The following is a 24,855-nucleotide window of genomic DNA, read 5'->3' as shown; positions in this document are numbered from 1 at the left end:
GTCGTTTGGACTGATAAATGGCTTCAGGGTGTCAGATTAGTCCCAATGAATCACCAGAACTACTTTTTCATTGCTCAACGCAGCTCAAACGGCAATATGTTTTTAATATTAATCTAATCTAAAGGGATGTGATTTTGCATGTTTTATCTGTGCATGTGGCTTACTTTATATTCCCGAGCAGTATCTTTTTAAATGTAAGATTTACAGAATTATTTCTACCTTCCTGGAAGCTGATTTGCATTAATTTGACTAATGATAAACTATTGCAGAAATGTGCTTATGATCACTCATGAACATTCAGTTCAAACCTGGTGATGAAGAGGCCGCCTTGAACTTATAACAATAATAATAGTAATCACTTGAATTTTCTTTATGTTTCTTGTTAGAGGGTGGTCCATGTAGTGTACCTGGCACTAGCATTGTTCTACATGTAGGTGTCCAGACGTAGAACAAAACACCCCCTTGTGTTCAGCTTGTCTAATGTTTGTGTACCTCAGGACACCTTGCTGTGTATTATTATCATTGCATAACCAGTGTTATGGAGGCACTGGAGTGACAGTGGCTCAGTGAGGGTCAACTCAGTTCTAACTCCTCACGGCACTCACGGTACCAAAAAAAAAAGGCGCTTTAAAGGCATTCTGCAGATGGCTCGTCGCACCGCGCGCTAAAAGCCAAACAGAAGGAGTTCATCCTCCTCTGATGCTACTTACACATTCAGCTTGCTTCAGTTGCTCTCAGACGGCTCTACCTTCTGTACGGCTTTGTGTGGATAAAAGCATCGACCAAATGTGAAACGCGAGGCGATTCCAGCACGAGCTCCCTGGTGTCCGGCGCGCCGACTGGATTCCTGCAGACCTCATAAATAACACACGTGAATTCTTATACAGAGTGGCGTTTTTTTTTTCTTTCTTTCTTTTAAGCGAAGCAGATGGGTATCAATGAGGTGAGTGCGGGTTCACGAAAGCCAGTCGGCATCCCGGTTCTCATTACATCGCCATGCGGCACCTTAAAACCCCATTTGTCGCTGCGGGGATGGACGAGATGAGCAAGGTACAGCCGAGGCGAGGCGAGAGACTGGAAAACAATCTGTTTGTGTCTGTGTTGGTGCTCGGAGGGAGATCACTGTCTGAGGATCAGGTTTAGAGTCATACTGGTTTGTAAAGAAAAACATATGGATGAGGATTTTATTACTTTGGTGGTCAAGTTTGTTGTTGGAAACTTGTTGCAGCTTCTAACTTTGAATTATCCAGGAAATGTCGGAGTACAAAAGTATTCAACAGTAGTGAAACAGTTACTATATGGTAGGATGGTAGCAGCTGATGTTTGCGTCAGCCCGACATCGCCAAACAAAAACATGGGTGCAAATCAATCTGAAACCTCTTCATTCATCCCCGATTCCCAAGAGGCGTTCGCGACCAGAACGCCTCTGAACCCAAATGGACAGACCTACGAGCAATCGGAGCAACAGATGTCTCTAAACTACTGTCGTTAGAACTTTGTTTTTTACTAAATCATTCTCAAAATGTTGAGAATATTGATCCTTGAGTAATGTAGAATACTAAAGGCACCCATCATAACTGCTAATACATGTTAACGTCCACCATGTTAGATGCTGCCATGAAACCAAGAGCTGCCATGTAGAGCCTTCGAGGGTTCACCACTGCAAGCAACCCTTACTCTAATAGCCTTTTGATTCATCGTTAATATGAAAGTTATTGATAATTGGAGCTATAAAATGTAATCGATCGAACACTCTTTTTACGCAAAGCAACCATGAGTTCTCTAAAAAGTTGAAAATGGCAAGTCATTGCCACATCGAACCCAAAGCAGCTTGAGTGGCATCTTCAGGAACCCCCCAGAGGCTGTAAGTTTAAATATGCTTAATATGTATCTCGTCCTGAAAGTAACACGACGAATTTCTCGCACGTTTGGTGATCCAGGCTGAGAAACTTGAAGGGTCTGGCTTCCAGGATAAGCCAATCGTTTTTTTTTTTTATTATTATTTTTCTGGGGCTCCCGAGCTGAGGGAGTGAGCGGAATCGTCTGTAACCGAAGTCAAAGTACGCCGCGGGAGTTTGTGTGTCAGTTAAAATGAAGAGCTCTGCAGCTCTGACAGCGCCAGCCTGCCAGCCTTGAATGAATCAGGGTTTGGTTGTTGTTTTTTTCTGCAGAGGAGGGTGTTGCTGTTAAAGCCGCTCTCTCTGAACTTAAAAACTAAACAAAGAGATTCATGATAAAGGGCTAAGAAAACAGCCCTTATCTTGAGCTATTGCTAAAATAACATAACATTGAAAAGGGAAAACACAGTCTGCTCTTCAAAAGAAAGCCCAGCTGTGATTCGTATAAATGAGCTGTTACTTTTCATAATAAATGTGCACAGTTTTTACCTCATTAAAGCAGCAATTTCATATTTATTTTTACAGATATAATATTATTTTGTTGCCCATGGGGCTCCACTCCAAACAGGTTGCTAATTAGTAAGCTGTGATGCTCTCAAGATACGTCTGTTAACTACTAACCTCGTTGAAACCAAAGAAATATGCCTTGAGCACTTTTCATCAAAAAAAAAAGAACTAAGGATATGTTTTCGCAATTTATGAATTTAGCTTTTCATCTGCCAGAGGAAGAATGCTATTATGTCTTTCAAAAACCTACGCAGTCTCACGTTGAGAAGACCAAACTGCCAGGTCAGAATAACCTCAATAAATAATAGTGTTGGTATTCAACAGTTGGTGACGTCAACGCACAAAGAAAGGTGCACACTATGTGTACAATGTATGGAAACAATGCACGTTTTAAAATATTCAATCATTCGGCCTTGCACGGTCGTACGAGGACAGAAATGGACTCGACATGTTTGAAAGGCGTCAAGGAGACACGCGACAGGAAATTCCCAAAATTACAACTCCCCAGGGTATCTTTTGAGTGCCGATTCGTCATTCAAGAGCGGCTGTTCTGCGATGTGTCTGCATCGTAATCACTCCATCTATCACTTAAAAAAACAATAAGTGTGAAAGTAATTTGGACTCCGTGTCATCTTTTTAACTTGTGTAAGGCTGCAGGATCTTACATGTGTGGTAGTCTCAAATTCAGACAACGCAGTTGACACGGCAACCACTGTTTGCGTTGTGGACGAGATGAGCTCAAATCATCCATATTGATATTTAGGTAACAGGGCTTTAGGAAACTGGACCATTTTTCTTCTTCTCTTTCTATCCCAAGTCTGTTGTGATGGTTCTCGTCCCGTCAAAGGGTCCTAATTACATTACAACACCGGCTTTTTCTTCATTGGCTAATTGTGCTGTCAGATTGAAGGTTATAGTAGAAGGTGAATCATTTGTTCCCTCTCTCCTAATAAATTCCAGAGTCCACTTTATGCCACCTGCGCATGCACCAGTGCACTTTGGCAGCGGTTCAAAGTGTCTGGAATTCATTCGGAGTCCTGGGGAAAAAAAAGAAGCCCAACAACTAACGATGCAGCGCATCATTTCAGATGCGAGCGGACAGATCACCGCCTGCAGTTGTTTTTGTCTGCGTGATTCTGATGAAAACAGAAGCGGAGAGCAGAGACGACAAAGGAGAGGAGAGGAGTTATCAGGAGAGGAGAGGAGAGGAGGTATCAGGAGAGGAGAGGAGAGGAGGTATCAGGAGAGGAGAGGAGAGGAGGTATCAGGAGAGGAGAGGAGAGGAGTTATCAGGAGAGGAGAGGAGAGGAGGTATCAGGAGAGGAGAGAAGGTATCAGGAGAGGAGAGGAGTTACCATGAGAGGAGAGGAGGTACCAGGAGAGGAGAGGAGTTATCAGGAGAGGAGAGGAGGTATCAGGAGAGGAGAGGAGTTATCAGGAGAGGAGAGGAGGTACCAGGAGAGGAGAGGAGGTATCAGGAGAGGAGAGGAGTTATCAGGAGAGAAGAGGAGGTACCAGGAGAGGAGAGGAGGTATCAGGAGAGGAGAGGAGTTATCAGGAGAGAAGAGGAGGTACCAGGAGAGGAGAGGAGGTATCAGGAGAGGAGAGGAGTTATCAGGAGAGGAGAGGAGAGGAGGTATCAGGAGAGGAGAGGAGTTATCAGGAGAGGAGAGGAGGTATCAGGAGAGGAGAGGAGAGGAGGTATCAGGAGAGGAGAGGAGTTATCAGGAGAGGAGAGGAGGTATCAGGAGAGGAGAGGAGTTATCAGGAGAGGAGAAGAGTTATCAGGAGAGGAGAGGAGAGGAGGTATCAGGAGAGGAGAGGAGTTATCAGGAGAGGAGAAGAGAGGAGGTATCAGGAGAGGAGAGGAGTTATCAGGAGAGGAGGTATCTTCCAAAACGACGCCAGCTGGTATTTTCTAAAACAAATATATCCCCAGGGTTATATTTAAGAGTTATTTAGTTGACACCCTCACAGAGGCACTGTCCGTAATATTATTTTAGGGTTTTCAATTTTGAAAGAAAATCTGGGAAATATATCTTGCATATCAAAAAAGTGAAAAATGACGTTAACAAATATAAAATCGTCCCAAAACGTCATCACTGATTGATGATCATGTCTTGTTCTTAGAGGAGATCTGAGGAGACATCGGCAGCACACGTCTTCCCGAGTATAACCTAACAATATCACCATTAATCTAAGTCGGCTGTTGATGCTGTTAATTCTTAAACTTATTTGACCCCCGTCCCCTCTCAGTGACAAGAGAGTACCAGTTTGTCATGTGAGTGAAAAAGTGATGAAATGATTATTTAAATAATTAATAGAGAGTTCAAACCTTGCTTACTTTCTTAACTCCACACACACTCGGCCAGCCACGAACCTGAAGTGGGCGTGAATATCGGAAAGTTATTGTTCAAATTGTGGAGGATGCAGTTCCCCAATACATTGGCTCATGCTTATTGTTTCTTGCTTTGTTGACGGGAATAAGTGCAACTTCCTGTTTTCCATGAATAGAAGTTTCTCCAACGTCCATTTGAGAAAAATACACATAAATCCACTCAAAAGTTCATCCAATTTCCACCTTTTTCGTGTGTGGATTCAAAAATGAATCCCGTTCACCTGTCTGCACATCCATGGTAACGCTGCAAATGGGAACAGCCGCCGACAAAAAGGTGTGTTTTCATGGTTTATTTATATCTCATGTGGCAGCTCAGACATGGAGTGACTTTACTGTGAGCCTGTAAGCAATGGGAGTGATGGCCAAGGAAACAGCCAACCCGGGGAGACGAAAAAAAAAGCTCTTTCCACTTTATCTTCTACCTTTCCCGCAGTTTACATGAAATGTTATCAATGTCATGCACCTCTCTGCCCCCCCCCCCCCCCCCATCCCTGCTGTAAACATGTAAGCCCGTCTGTTGCTCTTTGTGGATCAGATTTAGTTTTCTTCTCCTTCGTAAGAATGTGCAGGGAAACACTGCGAGGTGCCAACCTTTCTGCACCGTTGCCTCCGAGGCATATTCCTGCACATTTATCATACTTGCCGGATAAAGTGACTCGGATTTAGATCTCCCTCTCTCCCCCCCCCCCCCCCCCCCCCAACCCACTTTCCTCTTTCCTCCTCTGAGCTTTTCGCACAGAAATGGCTTATTCTCATCTGCCCCAAAAGTGATGCATTTATCTCGAGGTGGCCAAGCTTTCTGCTCGACGCGTTGCTTCTCGTCAGCTGTTTCCTCTTTGCCCACGCCGACTCCATCTGACCTGCTTATCCAGCACAATGCATAGACGCTGCAGCCCGTGAGAAAAAACTGCTCCTGGCCTGAAATCCATCACGCCGCCTGGGCTCCTTATCACGTGGAGAGGAGGATAGAAAAGAAACGCGGGGGGGGGGGGGGGGGGGGGGACTGTTTTGTTGATATTCTTCTCAAGGTTTCCTGCCATTTTACTTTCCTAATGCATTTATTTTGTACGTGCCATTTTTACGGCCTGTTCACACAGAGACACAGCACTCAGGAGAAATGATTTTGAAGCTCCAATGTTTTATACATTTACTTTTTTTTTAAGTTATTTGCAATGCGAGGTGGGCGAAAGGTCAAATATTTAAACTTTTCGGGACACACACTGTAGATCAGCTAGTGAGTAGAGAAGAGCTCCAAGATCGGTATTCCACATCCACGTTTTTCCTGGGGGCGAGTCACAAGTCAAGTTCATTCTGTTTATGAATCTCAAATGACAGATTTGCTCCAAGGGAATTCACACGTGCAGCATACCACTCGCTCTATCCTCAGACCTTCAATACGGATTAGGATAACACACACACACACACACATATATATATATATATATATATATATATATATATGTAACGTTATGAACACACAGGTGTTAAAATAAAGGTGTATGTTGGTTACACGTCTGCACTGTAAAAAGAAAACGGAAACCCTCAGACACACAAGTGATTTCCTTTATGTGCCTACTTTCTGTCTCATTTAGTCTCAAACGTGTGTGTGTGCGTGTGCGTGTGAGTGTGTGTGTGTGCGTGGGTGTGTGCGTGGGTGTGTGCGTGCGTGTTTGTGCGTGGGTGTGTGCGCAGTAGGATTCTGTGGTGTTCATCTCTTTGCATGACTCGTCTCATAAATCACACACAGCAGGACACGATATTTTGCCCAGCTACACTCACACACACACACACACACACACACACTCATACTTACACTAACCTCTATATGTGAGGACTGTCAATGGCATAATGTATCACCCAACATTCACCCTAAAACACATTTTTGAAGGCCCTATTACACGCACAATAACAAGAGCGATGCACTCCAGGTCTTGGCTCGCATGAACTGTGTGGGCGTCTCCAGTCGATGTGTGTGCGCCAGTGTGTTTTTTGTAAGTGTGTGTGTGTGCACAGGAATATAGATCAGAGGTTGTGGTGATTAATAATTGCAGCTCAACAAACTAAAGACCATCTTGCGATGGGATCACGCTAACCGCAGCAGGGTGTGTGTGTGTGTGTGTGTCTGTGTGTGTGTGTGTGTGTGTGTGTGTGCGTGTCTCTGTGTGTGCGTGCCGGAGACACCTACTGTGGCAGGAAATACCACAGAAGCAGTTTTTATTGCGCCGCCAGGTGTTTATACGTCTCTCTGTGGACAGATATATCTTCGACGTGACAGCATTACCATTGTGAAAAGTACACAGGCATCGAAGCTTTACGGCCCTGTAGATCAAAATGAAGGCTGCGCCCAAATTTGCCGTCACGGCCAACAGACTTGTCAACGAACAATTTCTCGGCGTCAACAATATGGCGCAGGGTGGGTTCGTTGAGTTAGTTGAAAGCCCGCTGAAGTGGGCTTCCATGCACGGGCACTGACCAAGCGGCGGTATCAGGGCAAGTGGGCGGTCTCTCGTTAAAAAAAAAAAGTCCTTGTGTTTCAAAATGTCCAAAATATGCCCGAAAGAGTTTTGCTGTTTTTTTTGTTAGTTTTTTTCATATCCTGAGAGGAATGTATTCAGCTGTATTTAGATGATTAAAATGATAAATAAACCTCTCGCTAACTCAAAGGCTTTAAAACACAAAGATAATAGGACAACATACACACACACACACACACAGCATGGATAATGAGTCTGTTGATGGACATGCACTAATAACAGATGCTTGTAGACACAAACAAATAGATGCTCGCTCCGTGTGCTTGGCTGCACTACTTTCTCTCCTTCTTTATCTCGTTCTTTTTTTTAAACACACACACACACACACACACACACACAGACACACACAAACACATGGATTCCTGCCTATTCTCTCTCACAGTCATGTAGGGTCCTAGCAGCCCAGATCAGATTTCAGAGTCAGCCGAGTGTGATGATACAGGCGAGCTGTGTGTGTGTGTGTGTGCGTGTGTGTGCGTGTGTGTGTGTGGCAATATGGCGGCAGAACACGTATCTCCACCTGGGATGGGAAGCATTAGCTGTTTAACGGACTCTAACTACTCAGTTTGAGTCCAAGAAGGTTTATTTTTTTACAAAGAGTGAAAACATATCCTCCATGTCATGTTTTACATGGAACAGAAAGAATGTTCTTGATTGAAATGATGACGAGAACACATCCTGTGTTGCGAGAGCAGCCAGATACCGATGAAAGAATGAGATATGTTCTTCTTTGAAAGGAAATCACGGCATTTTTGTTTTTTTTACGAAATTATCACGGCTGACTTCAGGGAGGAGGTCGGGTCAAATAAACACCGACTTTCACACGATAGGGTGGAGCTAAGTACAACCAAATGCTGAATGAGACGTGCCAAAAATGTTACGATTAATGAGCTGAAAACACACTGTGAAAGGGTTTGAGTAGCGACCTGTCAATGGCCAAATTAGCCCCGCCCTAAAGCATACCTTGATTTATGATCTATGTGACTCTAAATGGGACTATAATTGACTAAATGAATATCATGCTGAATTGAAGAAGACTTGAATCTAGAGATTGAGACCATAAACTCGTGTTTAATAATAGTGAGAGGTAGAGTCATTTTCTCATGGACTTCTATACAACCTGACTTGTTTTTGCAGTCAGAGGAGTTGCCTCTTAGTTTAAAAGACACTAAGAGGCAACTTTTTTATAAATTGAGTGTTTTTTTTTTATCAATTACATTTTAGATCACTGCCCTCTAAAAATGTTCCACCGAGACAAAAGGACACATGTCACTCATCTTTTCTTCTCTGGCTTTTAAAGACAAAGCCCAGTAGTCGTTTCAGAGTGTGCGCTTTTTTTTGTGGCGGAAAATGACAGCTGTCAAATGTCGCCATTAGAGCCGAGCGGGTGCTCGTCGGGCACACCGAGACACGGCTCAAGGTCTCGGGGACGAAACTAGGGTTTCAGCTCCGAGTTTCATTGACAGATGACTCCATTTACTTTCAATCCATATAGATTCAACTGAGCTTGTTCACATCCTGTTGCAGATGTTCATCCGAGTGGGTGCTCTTTTTTTTTGTGGAATAGCTAGCTCTTTGACTGCAAACATGTGTGGAAGTGGAGAGGATGATACACCTAATTGAAATGCTCTGTAAAATTACTACAGGCTGCAACCTTTTTTACTTTAGCCTGTTAATAGTTGATCAAGTTCAGATTTGAGGAATACAAACCAAACCACCGTGTCCACTATTTGGTTCTGTAGCAATAATCAGATAGCATGTGTATTAGTAAGTATTTGTTTTCAGTTAGATTTAGATTTCTCCCCAATAAAAGTCTATGCAGGTGAAGACTGAGTCTGTAACCATAACTTTCCAAAAGCGTGATTCAAGAGGCCCTGTAACGTGATTTTCTTTCAATAAATTTGTCTCCAAAAGACATTGAAGACAAATGTGAGCAAAACGATGCTCCGATTTGATCTAAAAGCCCTTACTCTAGAAAAGGTTTGTAGAGCATCTTGTGTTCTTTAAAATATGATCTACCATAGTACCCTCTCTCTCTCTCTCTCTCTCTCTCCCTGCACAGGCTGCTAATCACCAGCGGCAGACGATGATCTCAGAGGTCGACTCCCACCATAAACCTAATGTGCACGAGAGCAATCAGTGCAGAATGCACATTAATGATTACATAACAAGTACACAAACCCACATGCTCAGAATGAATGGCATGGTGTAGTGGCGGTCTCCTGCCACCAAGTGTCGTGTTAGAGTCAAACAGTGAGATAATATTCAGAGAGAGGAAGAGACAGAGAGAACTGGATTTACTGAGGCTGACACACAAATACAGACACAGTGTAAGAGGTGTTTTACATACATGTCAATTCCCAATAATATATATATATATATATGTAATGTTTTTCTTGTGTTGCAAATGAGCTACGACTGCATTTTGTCGTGCAAAATGACAACAAATTATGCCTGAATCCTGAAAGTGAAAGAGGGCTGAAAACCTCTGATAGACCCGCATTGTCGAAACAAATGGCTTTTATCTCCGCTTTTGGTCTCCTCCAACTCTACTGCTAAATGCTGCGCTCTGTTCACCAGCCGAGCAGACAACTCGTTCTTTGTAAACAGCTGCCGGCTGTGGCCAGAAAACAGCACGACGGCAGCGCAGAGAGTGAACCAAAAAAAAAACGGAAAAAGTTACAATAAAACATAAAAAGCCGGATAAACAATGAGCTAAAAGTCACTGTGAAGCTGCAGCGTGGTGTTAATTCTTCGCGTTCATCACTACGAGCGACCCCTTTCACGCTGTTTTTTATCGATTGTCGTTTTCCTACATTCTTCCCAAAGATATCGTTTCAGCCGGAGTGTCACGCTTGTCAGGTGTAGCTTTGTTAAACGACGAAATGCTCACCAACATGATGAGATTTATTTTAAAAATCCTCTCTCTCTCTCTCTCTCTCTCTCTCTCTCTCTCCTCATACAGTGGGGTTTTGTTCGTCACAATATTGATTCTTTAATGTTTAGTTGATGGAGTGCTTTGTGTTCCGTCAGCATTTTCACCAACTGCTGACGGTGTGCTGCCAGTTATTTCCACCTGCTTCGGGGCTGCACACTCGGGTGTTTTTCTGCAACATATCTCTCTCTCTCTCTCTCTCTTTCTCTCTCTCTCTCGGAAGATTCGTCCCAAGTCAGAAGTCAGAAAAGTTTAACAAAAAGGTCGCAGGAGCCGCAGGACGGAGAGAGAGTGGCTGCATTCGAAGTTGACAATGAATGACACGGTGAAATGAGTTTTGACATTCTTTTCTGAGAAGTAGGACATGATGTGAAGTTCCCTCAACGGCCTAATGGCCACGACTGGTTATCTCGATGTATATTTCCATAGCACTGGAAACCATGAACAGACTGAACACTGCAGCCTTTTCCCTTTCAGATACAAAATGATCTGTTTTTTTTGCAAAAATGTATGAAATCTGCCATTACAAGCCTCCTGGAATAGTATTTTTTATCAGGGGATGTTTACTGTAATTAGGCCCGAGAGTGTTTACAGTAATTATACACCACCATCAGCCTATATTCTTCCAGAAAGCATAATTAGCTGCTTCTGACACATTTGGGCAATCATCAAAACACTGCATGCCTTTCATACAGAAGGCAAGAAATGAAAGGCAAAGTTTAACGTTTTTCATAGCAGGTGTATAATGAAAACATCCATCTAATATTTACATTTGTCTCCAGTTAACTAGTATTTAACTGTGTTAAAAGGGAATTATGACATACCAATTAGTAAACAAGTACTCATTATCATTAGTTTCCTGCATCATATATGGCGAAGAGGTCCTATGCACATATTGTCAATGGAATAATTCAATTAACCATAAGTGCATAGAGCATATCATCTGTAAAGTAATACATTGATATAAGAAATCATTTGGAGCTGTATTGATAAAACCAGACAAAGGCTAACTGAGGTACAGCTGATGCTGATTCGTGTTTTTTTATGTATGTAGTCATAAACCAAAGTATTGCAAATGTAAAAAATTAACCTGATGATGGGGCTGGATGACAAGTCAGCAGTTTGGTTTAAGAAGTTATTCAAATTGTTCCTGTTGGAGATATAAATGTCTGGACCCAATTTCATGGTAATTTATCCAAGAGTTTTAGAAATTTAAGCAGCAGGATGTCAACAAAACGTCCCCCAAACTAAAAGAAAAAAAGTAATGATCTGCCATAATCCTGTTGTGGTTTGGTTAGCTTTAGGCAACAGAACTACTTGGATGAGAATCAGGAAAAGGTTGAAGGATATTAAAAAGAAACTTACTTCGACAGTCGGCAGAAAACAACCAACGCGGTCGTTTTTTTTCACGTCTCACACAGGTAGGAACCTCATGGCAACTGAATCGCGTCATACTTTAAAAAAAAAAAAATGTTGGCTTGTTTAATCAAAAATATTGTAGCGACGTAAACTGGGGGAGAGTCGGTCACAGTTCCTGTGAACACAGTAACACTCGAGACCTGAACCGCGGTATGTCCGATCACCGGGTGAGCGTTTACCTTTGTGTCAGTCCTCGTTGGTTTAGCCTCTAAAAGAACATCCGCTGTGAACAAGGCTTGAGAACATAGAGAGAGACAGAGCTGCATGGTCAGGGGTTCATTTCTCCGTCTGCGAAAGAACAGAATGACATGATCTAATAGGACAATATGTTGGAGAGATGCCCGGTTGCAGTTAGCTTAATGTGTTGGTTATTAGGCCGCGTACAGTACACGTGGGCTTACGCCCTTAGCAGAGAGATCCCCCTGCTGTCTAGAACGTTTCTTTCGTTCTGTATGTACATCCACAGGACACACTATATGCACCACGGACACACATAGAGAACAACACAAAACTAGGTCTAAGACCACATCTGAGAGCCTTTATCAGGTTTGGGCTGAAAGCAACCCACTTTTATACACACACACACACACACACACACACACACTCAGCTCTCGGAGCACGACTTCTTCACTTTTTGCTCTGAAGGGTTTGTCTGCCGCTCTAATCATTTGGTTCCACTGAGTTTCTTTTAACGCAGCGTTAGCCTACATACAGTATGTCTAATTCTTCAGCCTTTAGCACATTGGCCTCATTTCACTGTGGGTTGAAAATTGATTTTTGTGGCAAAAAAAATGTAGCTCAACAGTTCATGCTTTCAAACCTGTTATTATTTTTTTTTAAACGCATGAAGTAGGACAGTAAACACTGCCGGCTGCTCCAATAAAACATGTTGTTGGTGGTAGTAGTGGTAGTAGTAGTGGTGGTAGTAGTGGTGGTAGTGGTGGTAGTAGTGGTAGTAGTAGTGGTGGTAGTAGTGGTGGTAGTGGTAGTAGTGGTGGTAGTGGTGGTAGTGGTGGTGGTAGTGGTGGTAGTAGTGGTAGTAGTAGTGGTGGTAGTAGTGGTGGTAGTGGTAGTAGTAGTGGTGGTAGTAGTGGTGGTAGTGGTAGTGGCGGTAGTAGTAGTAGTGGTGGTTGTGGTCGTGGTGGTAGTAGTGGTAGTAGTGGTAGTAGTAGTGGTGGTAGTAGTGGTAGTGGTGGTAGTAGTGGTGGTAGTAGTGGTAGTAGTGGTGGTAGTAGTGGTGGTAGTAGTGGTGGTAGTGGTAGTAGTGGTGGTAGTAGTGGTGGTAGTGGTTGTGGTCGTGGTGGTAGTAGTGGTGGTAGTAGTGGTGGTAGTAGTGGTGGTAGTAGTGGTAGTAGTGGTGGTAGTAGTGGTGGTAGTAGTGGTAGTAGTGGTGGTAGTAGTGGTGGTAGTGGTGGTAGTAGTAGTAGTGGTGGTAGTGGTTGTGGTGGTAGTAGTAGTGGTGGTAGTAGTGGTAGTAGTGGTAGTAGTGGTGGTAGTAGTAGTGGTAGTAGTAGTGGTGGTAGTGGTAGTAGTGGTGGTAGTAGTAGTGGTCGTGGTGGTAGTAGTGGTGGTAGTAGTGGTAGTAGTGGTGGTGGTAGTGGTAGTAGTGGTGGTAGTAGTAGTGGTCGTGGTGGTAGTAGTGGTGGTAGTGGTGGTAGTAGTGGTGGTAGTAGTGGTAGTGGTGGTTGTGGTGGTAGTAGTAGTGGTGGTAGTGGTAGTAGTGGTGGTAGTAGTGGTAGTAGTGGTGGTAGTAGTGGTGGTAGTAGTGGTGGTAGTGGTAGTAGTGGTGGTAGTAGTGGTGGTAGTGGTTGTGGTCGTGGTGGTAGTAGTGGTGGTAGTAGTGGTGGTAGTAGTGGTGGTAGTAGTGGTAGTAGTGGTGGTAGTAGTGGTGGTAGTAGTGGTAGTAGTAGTGGTCGTGGTGGTAGTAGTGGTGGTAGTAGTGGTAGTAGTGGTAGTAGTGGTGGTGGTAGTAGTGGTGGTAGTAGTGGTAGTAGTGGTGGTGGTAGTGGTGGTAGTAGTGGTAGTAGTGGTGGTAGTAGTGGTGGTATTAGTGGTAGTAGTGGTGGTAGTAGTGGTGGTAGTAATAGTGGTGGTAGTGGTAGTAGTGGTGGTGGTAGTAGTGGTGGTAGTAGTGGTAGTAGTGGTCGTGGTAGTAATCGTGGTAGTAGTGGTGGTAGTAATAGTGGTGGTAGTGGTAGTAGTGGTGGTGGTAGTAGTGGTGGTAGTAGTGGTAGTAGTAGTGGTAGTAGTGGTAGTAGTGGTAGTAGTGGTAGTAGTAGTGGTAGTAGTAGTGGTAGTAGTGGTAGTAGTGGTGGTAGTGGTGGTAGTGGTGGTAGTAGTGGTGGTGGTAGTAGTGGTGGTCGTAGTGGTGGTAGTAGTGGTGGTAGTGGTGGTAGTAGTGGTGGTAGTAGTAGTGGTGGTAGTGGTCGTGGTGGTAGTGGTGGTAGTAGTGGTGGTAGTAGTAGTGGTGGTAGTAGTGGTAGTAGTGGTGGTGGTGGTAGTAGTGGTGGTAGTAGTAGTGGTGGTAGTGGTCGTGGTGGTAGTAGTGGTGGTAGTGGTGGTAGTAGTGGTGGTAGTAGTAGTGGTGGTAGTAGTGGTAGTAGTGGTGGTAGTGGTGGTAGTAGTGGTGGTAGTGGTCGTGGTGGTAGTAGTGGTGGTAGTGGTGGTAGTAGTGGTGGTAGTAGTAGTGGTGGTAGTAGTGGTAGTAGTGGTGGTAGTGGTGGTAGTAGTGGTGGTAGTAGTAGTGGTGGTAGTAGTGGTAGTAGTGGTGGTAGTGGTGGTAGTAGTGGTGGTAGTAGTGGTGGTGGTAGTAGTGGTAGTAGTGGTGGTAGTAGTAGTGGTGGTAGTAGTGGTAGTAGTGGTAGTAGTGGTGGTAGTAGTGGTAGTGGTAGTAGTAGTAGTAGTGGTAGTAGTGGTGGTGGTAGTGGTAGTAGTGGTGGTGGTAGTAGTGGTAGTAGTGGTGGTGGTGGTAGTGGTAGTAGTGGTGGTGGTAGTGGTAGTAGTGGTGGTAGTAGTAGTGGTAGTAGTAGTAGTAGTAGTAGTGGTAGTAGTGGTAGTAGTGGTGGTGGTAGTGGTAGTAGTGGTGGTAGTAGTAGTGGTAGTAGTAGTAGTAGTAGTAGTGGTAGTAGTGGTGGTGGTGGTGGTAGTAGTGGTGGTGGTAGTAGTGGTGGTAGTAGTAGTGGTGGTAGTAGTGGTAGTAGTAGTGGTAGTAGTGGTAGTAGTGGTGGTGGTAGTGGTAGTGGTAGTAGTAGTGGTAGTAGTGGTAGTAGTGGTGGTAGTAGTGGTAGTAGTAGTGGTAGTAGTGGTGGTCGTAGTGGTGGTAGTAGTGGTGGTAGTGGTGGTAGTAGTGGTGGTAGTAGTAGTGGTAGTAGTGGTGGTGGTAGTAGTGGTGTGTTGTAGTGTGGCATCAATAGACAAGCCACAATATGAACATGTTGCTTGCAGACTGATGGGTGTCAGTAATCCTTAAAAAATCTGGAAAGGGTCAATATTCTTTATTATGTTACTTGTAAAGATTTTTGAATTCTGGCCTTTTATCTGAAGTTGAGCAATTGTAAAACCAAAAAAGCTCTCTATCTCCAACTCCTATTGCCTCTAAATGTATCACTTGTAGTAGATCAGCACATTTGATGGAGTCGATGTAGTCGATGGACAATTATGGTACATAATTATAATGTAATGTTATATAACTAAAGGGTAATAGACAAGTTGTGTCTTGCTTTAACTTATCATTATGCAGTATGTTGATTGCACAATGTCACGGCTATAGAATAACGAGACAATCAGCATTTAGTTCAGTTATAAGCTATGAACAAAGTTGAGGAGGGAAAAACTTTGTAAACTCTACCCCATCAAAGAAAAGGAAGCAAAAAAGGGGGAAAGAGGGAGAGTTATAAAAGAATGAACCTTATACAGGCATTCACTCCATGGAGAGAGGACTTTGGGATGGTTGATAGGTAAAATATCTGACTACCTTTTTTCCCTTTTTAGGTTTCTGTCTGTTCTTAATGTCAACTACCTGCTCTTCAGTGTGTCTCCTTGTCCTCTTTTCTTCCTCTTATCCTCTCGTACTCTCTCTCCTGCTCTAGTTCTTTCTATTATCAACCCTCCATCCGTCCATCTTTGCCACCACAGCCTCATCTGTTCTTCCTCGCTGCCGCTCTCTTACGGCCTCTCGGCTCATACCTTTAATGTCATGATCTTTAGCAGCCAATGATTTTCAATAGCGAAAGGTGGCCTGACCTTTTCGTCGAAGCCTTCTTTCCGAACCCCTCCTAATACAAGGAGGCAGGTTGTTGAGAGAATCAGGCGCCTGGCCACGGTCTCCGGTGATGGCAGGATGTGAACTGTATACAAAATGTTTTGGGGAAATGGCTCATATATAAAGTAGACTTTATGAAGGGGAAAAGCCAAATGCCAGTACAGACCCGTAATCGATTTTTAATCTTGTGAGTCCGCTCAGTCAGAAAGGGTAATTCAAATTTAGAGTTTGTTCAATAAACATCGGTGTTCAGCAAAGGAGCTCTTGCATGCCCACTGTACTGTACGCTACCTTCCCAGCACCAAACAGTCAAAGAAGGTGAAGACAGTGGAACATCAAGCAGCTAAATATCCGCTATTCATCCTCAGGAGTTGGTCCAGAAGGAGTTTATGAATATTGGACTGGACTATCAGACAGCAAGGGGGACTCAACAGCACCAATTCTTCAAATAACGCAGCTTGGTCAGTGGCACTAGCTCAATTTCCACTTGTTAAATTCATACGGTCTTATCAAAATACAACTTAGTTAGGTTTATGAAACCAAACTTTATGAAACCAAAGTACACCAAACTGTGGAAGTGCCGTTACTAAAGTATGCAGGTTACTCGACAAATAGCAACAAAAGCAATGATGAGTCAGACGTGTTTGTTTCTCCTTGTCCAGTGTTTCTGCCCCCAAATGGATTCAAAATCAATTTAGGCAGCTTTAAAAAACAATATGTGTCCCAGAATGTTCAAAATCTTCCACCAACGTTATTGGTTGGAACCATGAAAACTGACAGGTATCAGGAGACCATGTTTAGGTACATCATTTAAATTTTCTTTTTTTTAATTATCGTATTGTATAAATATGAGATTACGTTCCCTTTTCCAGCCGAGAATTTTCTCCCATTTCAACTTTTTGGATCATCTGTGATAACTGTAATTCTTGTCAGTTTGACAGGTGATTCGATCTGCGGTGTGTTTCTGCAGTAAAATCGTCTGAAGAAGATTTTTTAAATTGTTTTCGAGGCGTCGGGAATGCATTTTCCTTCCGAAGCAGAAACATCAACATAATGGCCACGAACATCCCACAATGCAACAGTCTCGTTAGGAACCGGCGTTGCACCGGTAATCAATTCATCTAACATCATTTCCAGAGCTATCATCTGATAGCCGCTCACCACAGTACTGCACACACACATTTAAAGGACATAAACGACCTGATCCTGTAGAAATCGATGTCAAAGATGCATCGTTGTACTTGAAAGCCCATTTAGGCCCCGAACAGCTTGTGTGTAGCTAGCAGCTAAAGCTGCATGTCCACAAGACGTATTGTAATATTGTAACTCGGGCACGTATATGACAATTAAATTGAGGGACAATATCTCGCTCTCTAGATCTCTCTAAGAAACCAAAGGGACTCTGTGAACAATAAACCTTGTTTACATCTGACCGAGCCACAACAACAACGTCAAGCTCCTCCTGCTGCAATAACGTTTCACATGAGTGGATGACTCCAATAATGTAAATGTATAATTTAGTAAGGTTAGGGCATTCATTATTAGATCTAGGTAATGAATAACTCATATGTGCACACTAATTATCCAAACTTACCCTTGATACCTGCTGAGCTCTGAATGATTGTGACATATTTAAATAGTGTTTCTGACCTCCACAGTGGTGGTTAATGTAGTTAATGAAATAATGACTTCACTGCCATTTCTATGCTGTAGATGGGATTGAAAAAGATGGAAAACTAACACACACACACACACACAGCAGAGAGAAAATAGCTGGTAGCAGGAAAGAAGAGAGAGTTTACAGATTAGTCACCATGTCGGCTGCCTTCTGGCTGAACTGATTATCATTAATGGACCTGTGGTTATAATGTCGGTGCACCGCGGATTCACAGTGTCAGAATCACTTCTACCTCCATCCAATAAGGTCAGTAAATGGACTTGAGTGAGCTGTTACGGTTTAACAATTTTGATTAAAGAAAAAAGGAATATGAAATAAGTAAAATCTCAATAGACAAATCGTTTGACTGTGAGAACAGAGATGTGTGGGTGGTTCAAAGTCGACAGATGAAGGTAGTCTGTAAATGTGGGAGTTATATGATCTCAAATGATTAGTCTGAAATGAATTATGACACAGCCTTTCGGAGAAAAGAACATTAATGCTTGCTTTCAATCGGCCCTGTGCATTCACATATTGGTATTTAAGTGTGCGCAATCAAAACGTGAGGATTTAATGCAGATTTATAAAAGTGAGATCTATTTTTATGGAGCAGAGGCTTTTAATTTGGGTTTTCTGTTCTTTTTTTCCTCCTTTTATTCTTTCCTTTATTTGTGGCACAGCTAATAACAGCACTGGACAGAAACTTTGTCTCGCCGTCTGTTTTAAACTGGACATTTTCTCTCTTCTCATATCTCTTTGGCTTTAGAAGGACACTTTTTAACATCTAACTCAATGCCAAACTTTTCCCTTTTTATTTCTGTCACAGTCCATTCTGTTACATTGTTTTCATATTGTTTCGGGAAAAAAATCTAAACTTTCTGGCCTCGTAATGCCGCTTCTGACATTGCTAAATGTGTCATATTGAACTTTCATGCAAGCCGGACTTGAAGTGTGGATTTTTATTTCTTTTACTCTTTTTTTTATGTTAAAGGTTCAAACACAAGTGTCCTCCGCAGCTGTTAGCAGTCCCATCATATGTCTAGATCTGTGGAAATGTAAATCAGACTATATTTCACCACTAAACGATGTTTATGTTTAAAGGTATTATCACGTACCTTTAAGGGTTTTGAACTTTTTAAAGGTCTGCTATTTGCAAACTGCATTGATCCATTAGCAGTGTGCGAGGGTCCGTATTATTAAGTTTGGCATTCAAGGCAAATGTCAAAGGGATTAAGGCCCCCAAAGCTCAGGTACTGACTCACCGTGGCAATTAAGATAAAAATGAATGTATTTTTACTGTTCCGCCGTGCTGCTGTTGCCCGGTTGGCCCGGTCTCATCAGTCTCACTGCGCCTCGTTATGTTCACCGTGATTCATAGAGATGGACGACCGCACGAAACGACACCGCACGGTACAGCATGTGCCGAGTAAGAGAGCTACACTTGGATTATACAAGCATTGAACAAACAGGTTTTTAGTCCTCAGAAGACGAGTGTTTGAAAGTCACAGAGAGGATTTTATGAACAAGAAGAAAGGGAGGAAGAGGTGGAAAGAGGGAGAGAGAGAGAGAGACGCGGGGAACGAAAATAGAGAGAGACCGATGAATAAGACACAGACGGTGATACTGGGTGAAGGAGACGGATTGAGAGAAAAAACAGAAGGAAAAAAACCAACAAAAAACCCAAGGAGAGACTATACAGAGATAGATGAAAAGAGAGATTGAGTGTGAAAGAGTTATCCACACGCTCAATATCCAGGTCACCTCAAAGTGCTAAGAAAACCCAAAAGCAAAGTCCAGGGCAAATGGCCAAGTCTGACCCGCCCCCCCTCCGCTCCTTCCATTAACGCTCAAAGAAAAGAAACCTGCAGATTTAGTGCAACTGCAGAAAAGTGTATATTAAACATTGGCAGCTTAAAAAACTCCCCATTAACACCACGGAAGTGGATTATGAATCACCAATAACGAAGCGGCCTAATTTATTTTCTCCTTGTTCTCGCGTTATCAGTCATTGTCTCCATCGGAGGTTTATAGGATGGGGACAGCGTGGGAGAAGTCGGGCCCCACCACCAGAGTAATTGGAAATTGGGAGTTGAATGTGAAGTGGGATTAAGTTTTTTTGGAAACAGCGTGAGTAATAAGATAGTGAGAGGAAACAAAAGGAAAGAAAGTAGGAAAGAAAGAAGCCCCTGTTCCAGAAATGCTCGTCTGTGTGTGTGTGTGTGTGTGTGTGTGTGTGTGTGTGTGTGTGTGACTTTCATGTTGTCGCTTCAACCGGAAGAGCGAGATCTAGTTGCTCCAGCTCGGGAGAAAATAATTAATTTCATTTGTTGGATCATCCATAATTAACGTGTGCAGCATTCATTCATCTTTTGTTACAAAGATATTTTTTAACAATCAACTTCTGCCTGAAAGACTTTTTTTCGTGAGCAAAATGAACTTAACCGTGGGGGGATTTGGCATAAATAAATCTATCTTGTCTTATTTTAGCCCACAACGTTGAATGAACAGTAAAAAAAAATGGTAACATGACATTGACTTCATGATGTGTGAAACATAAGTCACCTAAAAGTAGTACAATATAATGTGTACAACATTATAATACTGGAATTAACACTATATTCTACCCGCCAACTGCTTTTAAAACAATAATGTCAATGTTTTTGTTTGTTATTTTTTCACATTACATTTTATTAAAGCAATTAACATCCCCAAGAAAACAAATCTTTTTTCAGCCTTTCATTAAAGACGTATTTGACCTCACAGTCAACTGGCTTTTCTCGAGTTAGTATTAAGTAATTTAGTGTCTCGACAGGGAGTGTTTCCTCTGATACAGAGTGAGTTTTAGCCAGGCAGTTGATGAAGTATTTGTTTAGTCACTGGTATTGATCCTGCAAACCCTATCAACCCTGTGCAGAGGGGGGTGTTGTGCTGCCGCGCAGCAACATCGGCCTCATTGCAAATCCTTTTAAAGCAAACCAGAATGAGGTTGAATTAAGAAAGTCAACAGACTGACAGACAGACAAGACAGACAAGACAGAACGACAGACAGACAGACAGACAGGCACGGAGAGAGCGTTTAGCCTTTTTTTCTCGATGTCCACACTGTCACTCAAAGGTTAACAGAGCTCCTCCCTCCACCCAAGTTCATCACTTGAAAGGGAGCTTGTAAAAAAAAAACAAAAAAACAATTGCAGCGACGCATTAACAAATTCAATAAGAAAAATGTCCTTCCAAAAACATAATAACACACCTAGCACGCATGTAATGAAATGGACACGGCGAGTCACAACATAGCAAAACAAATACGGGACTTGAAACTACAATTTAAAGCCGCACTATATTTGGTTGGCCCACATGTTTTCTCCCAGATTATGGTACATTTTAAACAGCGTTGCAACAAAACAATTGGTTATGTTGAGGCTTTGTTAAGTTTAGTAAAACCTCATGGAATGCCTAAGAATAAATGTTTCTTAGGTTATTTAATTACAAACATTAAATAACAATATTTGAACGTGACACACTTTCAAATACTTCGATTAGAAAGTTATTTGTGAAACAAAGCAACTAATGACATAATTTTTAAGGCGACTGGCTTATGTGCCTGAAGCTTTGTGCTTCTGTGGTTACTGACCTCTGTTTTTCAAGATTAATTTATTTCCATTTAACCTTTATTTTACCATCATCATTCCCATTGAGATTAAAAATCTCTTTTTCTAAGGGAGACCTGGCCAAGACTGCAGCATTAAACGTTCCACATATAGACATCTTCATATTTGATATTCTCTCATCACATTTTAAGGAAACCAATCAGCTACCATAAATGGAAATGAGACGCCCAGATGGGCTTCCATTTTCTTCTCAGTGTAAAGACTTCCCGAGTGATTAGTTTTGGTACGACGCGCATTCACAAACACTATAAATACACTCAACAAATATATTGGACACACTCAGAGGGGAGGGGGGGGGAATCCCAGAGGTCAGCCATCTTGGCTCTGCTGATGTGATGATGGTGGGGTTTTCCGTTCTGAGGAAACACCGTGAACAACCAGCAACCTCAATGCCAGTAAGTGGTAACTGGACGGATGATGGAAATTTCCAAATTCATGTAACATGATGCGTTATATAATACATTTTACATTTTTAAAAAATGCGGTTTTAGCAACAAATCATATGCTTAATTGCTTATTTAATCTGTTGTTGGACATAGTTGAGGGTGTTGATGGACCAGTGAAGGTGGTACACCTGGTGTTGGCGTAGGATGTCCTCACAGGAACACACAGACCTCTGATAGTGATTTCAATAACAAACTTCAGTTCATATAGAGTGCCAATGCGCTTTCGCATACACTGAAAAGTTAGCAGACGATATCCATAATCGTATATCTTCCCGAAGCAAATCTAAATCCTTCAGTTTGGATATATTTTATTGGTAAAGATTCCAAGTAATCAGCCAGTTCTGTCATCACACAACTGACAACATGTCTATTGATATTATAGATGTAACAAATAACATTGACAGTATGTGTCACTCATGATGTTAATGACTCCACAGGGATGAATACTTAGACTAGTAGTATGCTCAGGTCTGCCGTGTGTGTGGGGGCTCTGGTGTGAACGCAGTGTGTATTAATACAAATGTCTCTTGTTTTCGAATGCAAGAAATACCATGAATCTGCAAGAAATGAAAACAAAAAAACGTAAACTACGGTTTTGCAAAATGTAAATTACATTTTAAGAAACTATGAGCGATTTTGGATATTTTATTTTGAATTATCAATCGTTTTAATTTTCTCGAGGTCGTTTTTTTTTCAAGAACAGAAATGAGCCACAACAATAATCCATTTAATTTATATAGTGCTTTTTAAGATACTCAAAGACACTTTACATTATACACCGTAGACACAGCTACGTGGAGCAACACAGGGTTAAGTGTCTTGCTCAAGGACACATCGACTAGGGCGGGGATTGAACTGCCAACCCCGTGATTGAAAGACGGACATGCTAACCACTGACCCACAGTCACTTCGCAATAGCGCCGGGTTTTGCGCCTTTCTTTTTTTTCGCCTCATCAGTGTCCACACTCGGACTCAGAGGTGGATGTCGAAACGCCGCGCCGGTTGCAGGCCAACTGTCACACTCGGTGTTGAGAGGCATTTTGGAACAATGATGGCCCTGAAAGCCGGGTAATAACATCTCTGAACACGGTGCCAGGGGGCTCTGCTGACCCTTGGCAATGTCCCCGGGTTTCCATCCACTGCCCGGAACCAAAACCACAGAGAACGCTTTATTTATAGTCGCTGTCAACAAGTACAGTCGGGAGGGTCAGCTTCGGGGCTTCCCCGTGAATCAGCAGGATGAGGCGCCTGTCGAACTGTGCAAGCGACGCTAACAGGCTGCTTATATTCTAATCATACTTTAATAAATTGCTTTGTACATAGCTCATTCCCCATGTCCTATATTTAATCTTTATATCTATTTTAACCACTACATAATGGTTAAACAAAAGAATGTGGACACCCGAATATTACACCCTTATGTGGGCTCTCAACTTTAAAACAGCGTATAGAGCAATTAAAAAAAAATCCCTGTTGTGTCGATCTTATCTTTAACACATTAGATTATCTTCCTTTCACTTAATTTCCTTTTAATCTTAAATGATCTGAGGAAATTTGCTCAGAAACCGCCGCGGACATTTGCATCTAGCCCAGTGCCTCTCCCGCAGCTGGCTATTCATCAAAAAAGAAAACATAGCTGACAGTATGGTAATATGCAGGTTTTGGCATGGAAATAAGGATGAACTCTGGAAGGAAGATAACAAGATGGCAAGTAGAAAGCAATCCATCAAGTAAATCCCCAAACAGACATTTCTGCTTGTTATATCCACAACATTGGAGATGGAGCTGAATGGGCATTTGGAAGCAAACGGCTCTCATCTATCAGTTGAGTGAACCGGTTGGTGCTTTAAACTTCACTCCAACTTTCTCACATTGTTGTTCTCAAAATGTGGAATGCCTAATTTGATATGTACGACAGTTGTTGTATGTACTTAAGGCCTTTTCTTCCATAAGTGGCATTGTTGCACATGGCCCAAAATGCAAACGATGCCCCGAATTAGAAAACCTAGCGTTACCTCGTACAGCCAGAAACGCCCCTTTGGACATGCGGACGGGAGGAGCCGAGGGATCAAATGACGATCCCCCTCTTACCCCGTGACCCAAAGCTGCGTACCGACTTTTCGTAAAAAATAGTTTTGCGGAGTTTTTTTTTTAGACGTTTGATATTTTCTGTCTTTCGTTTGGCCTCATTTGAAGTGTCTTTACTTTTGATATGCTCACGTCCAGTATTTCCTGCCGTGTTACACACCGACCCCCTGACGTGACGAATTTCCCTCCTTCGCGGGCGTCTATGACTCATTGCCCTTCGCACTGTTGAGTTGCGTGGACCAGAACATTGATGTGAATGCGGATGAAAGCTGAAAGGAGCTCCAGGCTGCCGCACATTACGGGTGGTGGGAGGCATTTCATTGAGAGGGGATATCAAAAGCATCGCTCGTCGGAGCTTTGAGATGCGCTTGCGACTGATATCGTGGGTCACTTGAGGTGACCTTTAGGTCTTTCTCAAAATGTTTTATGTTTGCAAAAGAAAAAGAAAAGGAAATAGATGATATCATGTTGGCACCTTCACTCACACAAAAACAGGGAAAAAAAGAGACCAGATACTGCAACAGCAGCCATAACCTCTGCTTTTGAAACAGTTTAAAGGATATCGCCTTTTTGTATTCACTTGAATGGCCGGACCATTGAGTCCATTACAAAGTTTGTTGAAAGAGTTTTTTTTTTTTAAATGTTATACTTCTTCCAGATCTCGTCGGTCCGTCACCCTTTTGGGCAAGTGTGAACTTGAATAGACAACATTGTTGGGTTTCTTACCGCAGCAGTACCGGTTGTACTCGGGACACTTTCCAAATGAACTATGTGCAGACGACCCCATTACTTCACACTCTCAGATCATTATAAAAAGCTAATAAAGAGCAGCTTTAATCAGACCCCCCAGTTAATTGATCGCGAAGACCATGAGGCCGCTTGAGTCATCTGCAGCAGTGAATGTTCACTTCCACAACGAAGAAACCAGGATTTAGGCATTTAATCAAGACCTTCAGCCTTGATTGATGACTGTAAAAATGCATTGTGTTCCTTCAATTACACAGAGTGTAAATTAAGTCACGTATACTTGTTTATGGTTAAAAA

This window comes from Cyclopterus lumpus, chromosome 14, assembly GCF_009769545.1.
Source record: "Cyclopterus lumpus isolate fCycLum1 chromosome 14, fCycLum1.pri, whole genome shotgun sequence".
Taxonomy (NCBI): Eukaryota; Metazoa; Chordata; class Actinopteri; order Perciformes; family Cyclopteridae; genus Cyclopterus; species Cyclopterus lumpus.
This window is presented reverse-complemented; position numbering follows the sequence as displayed.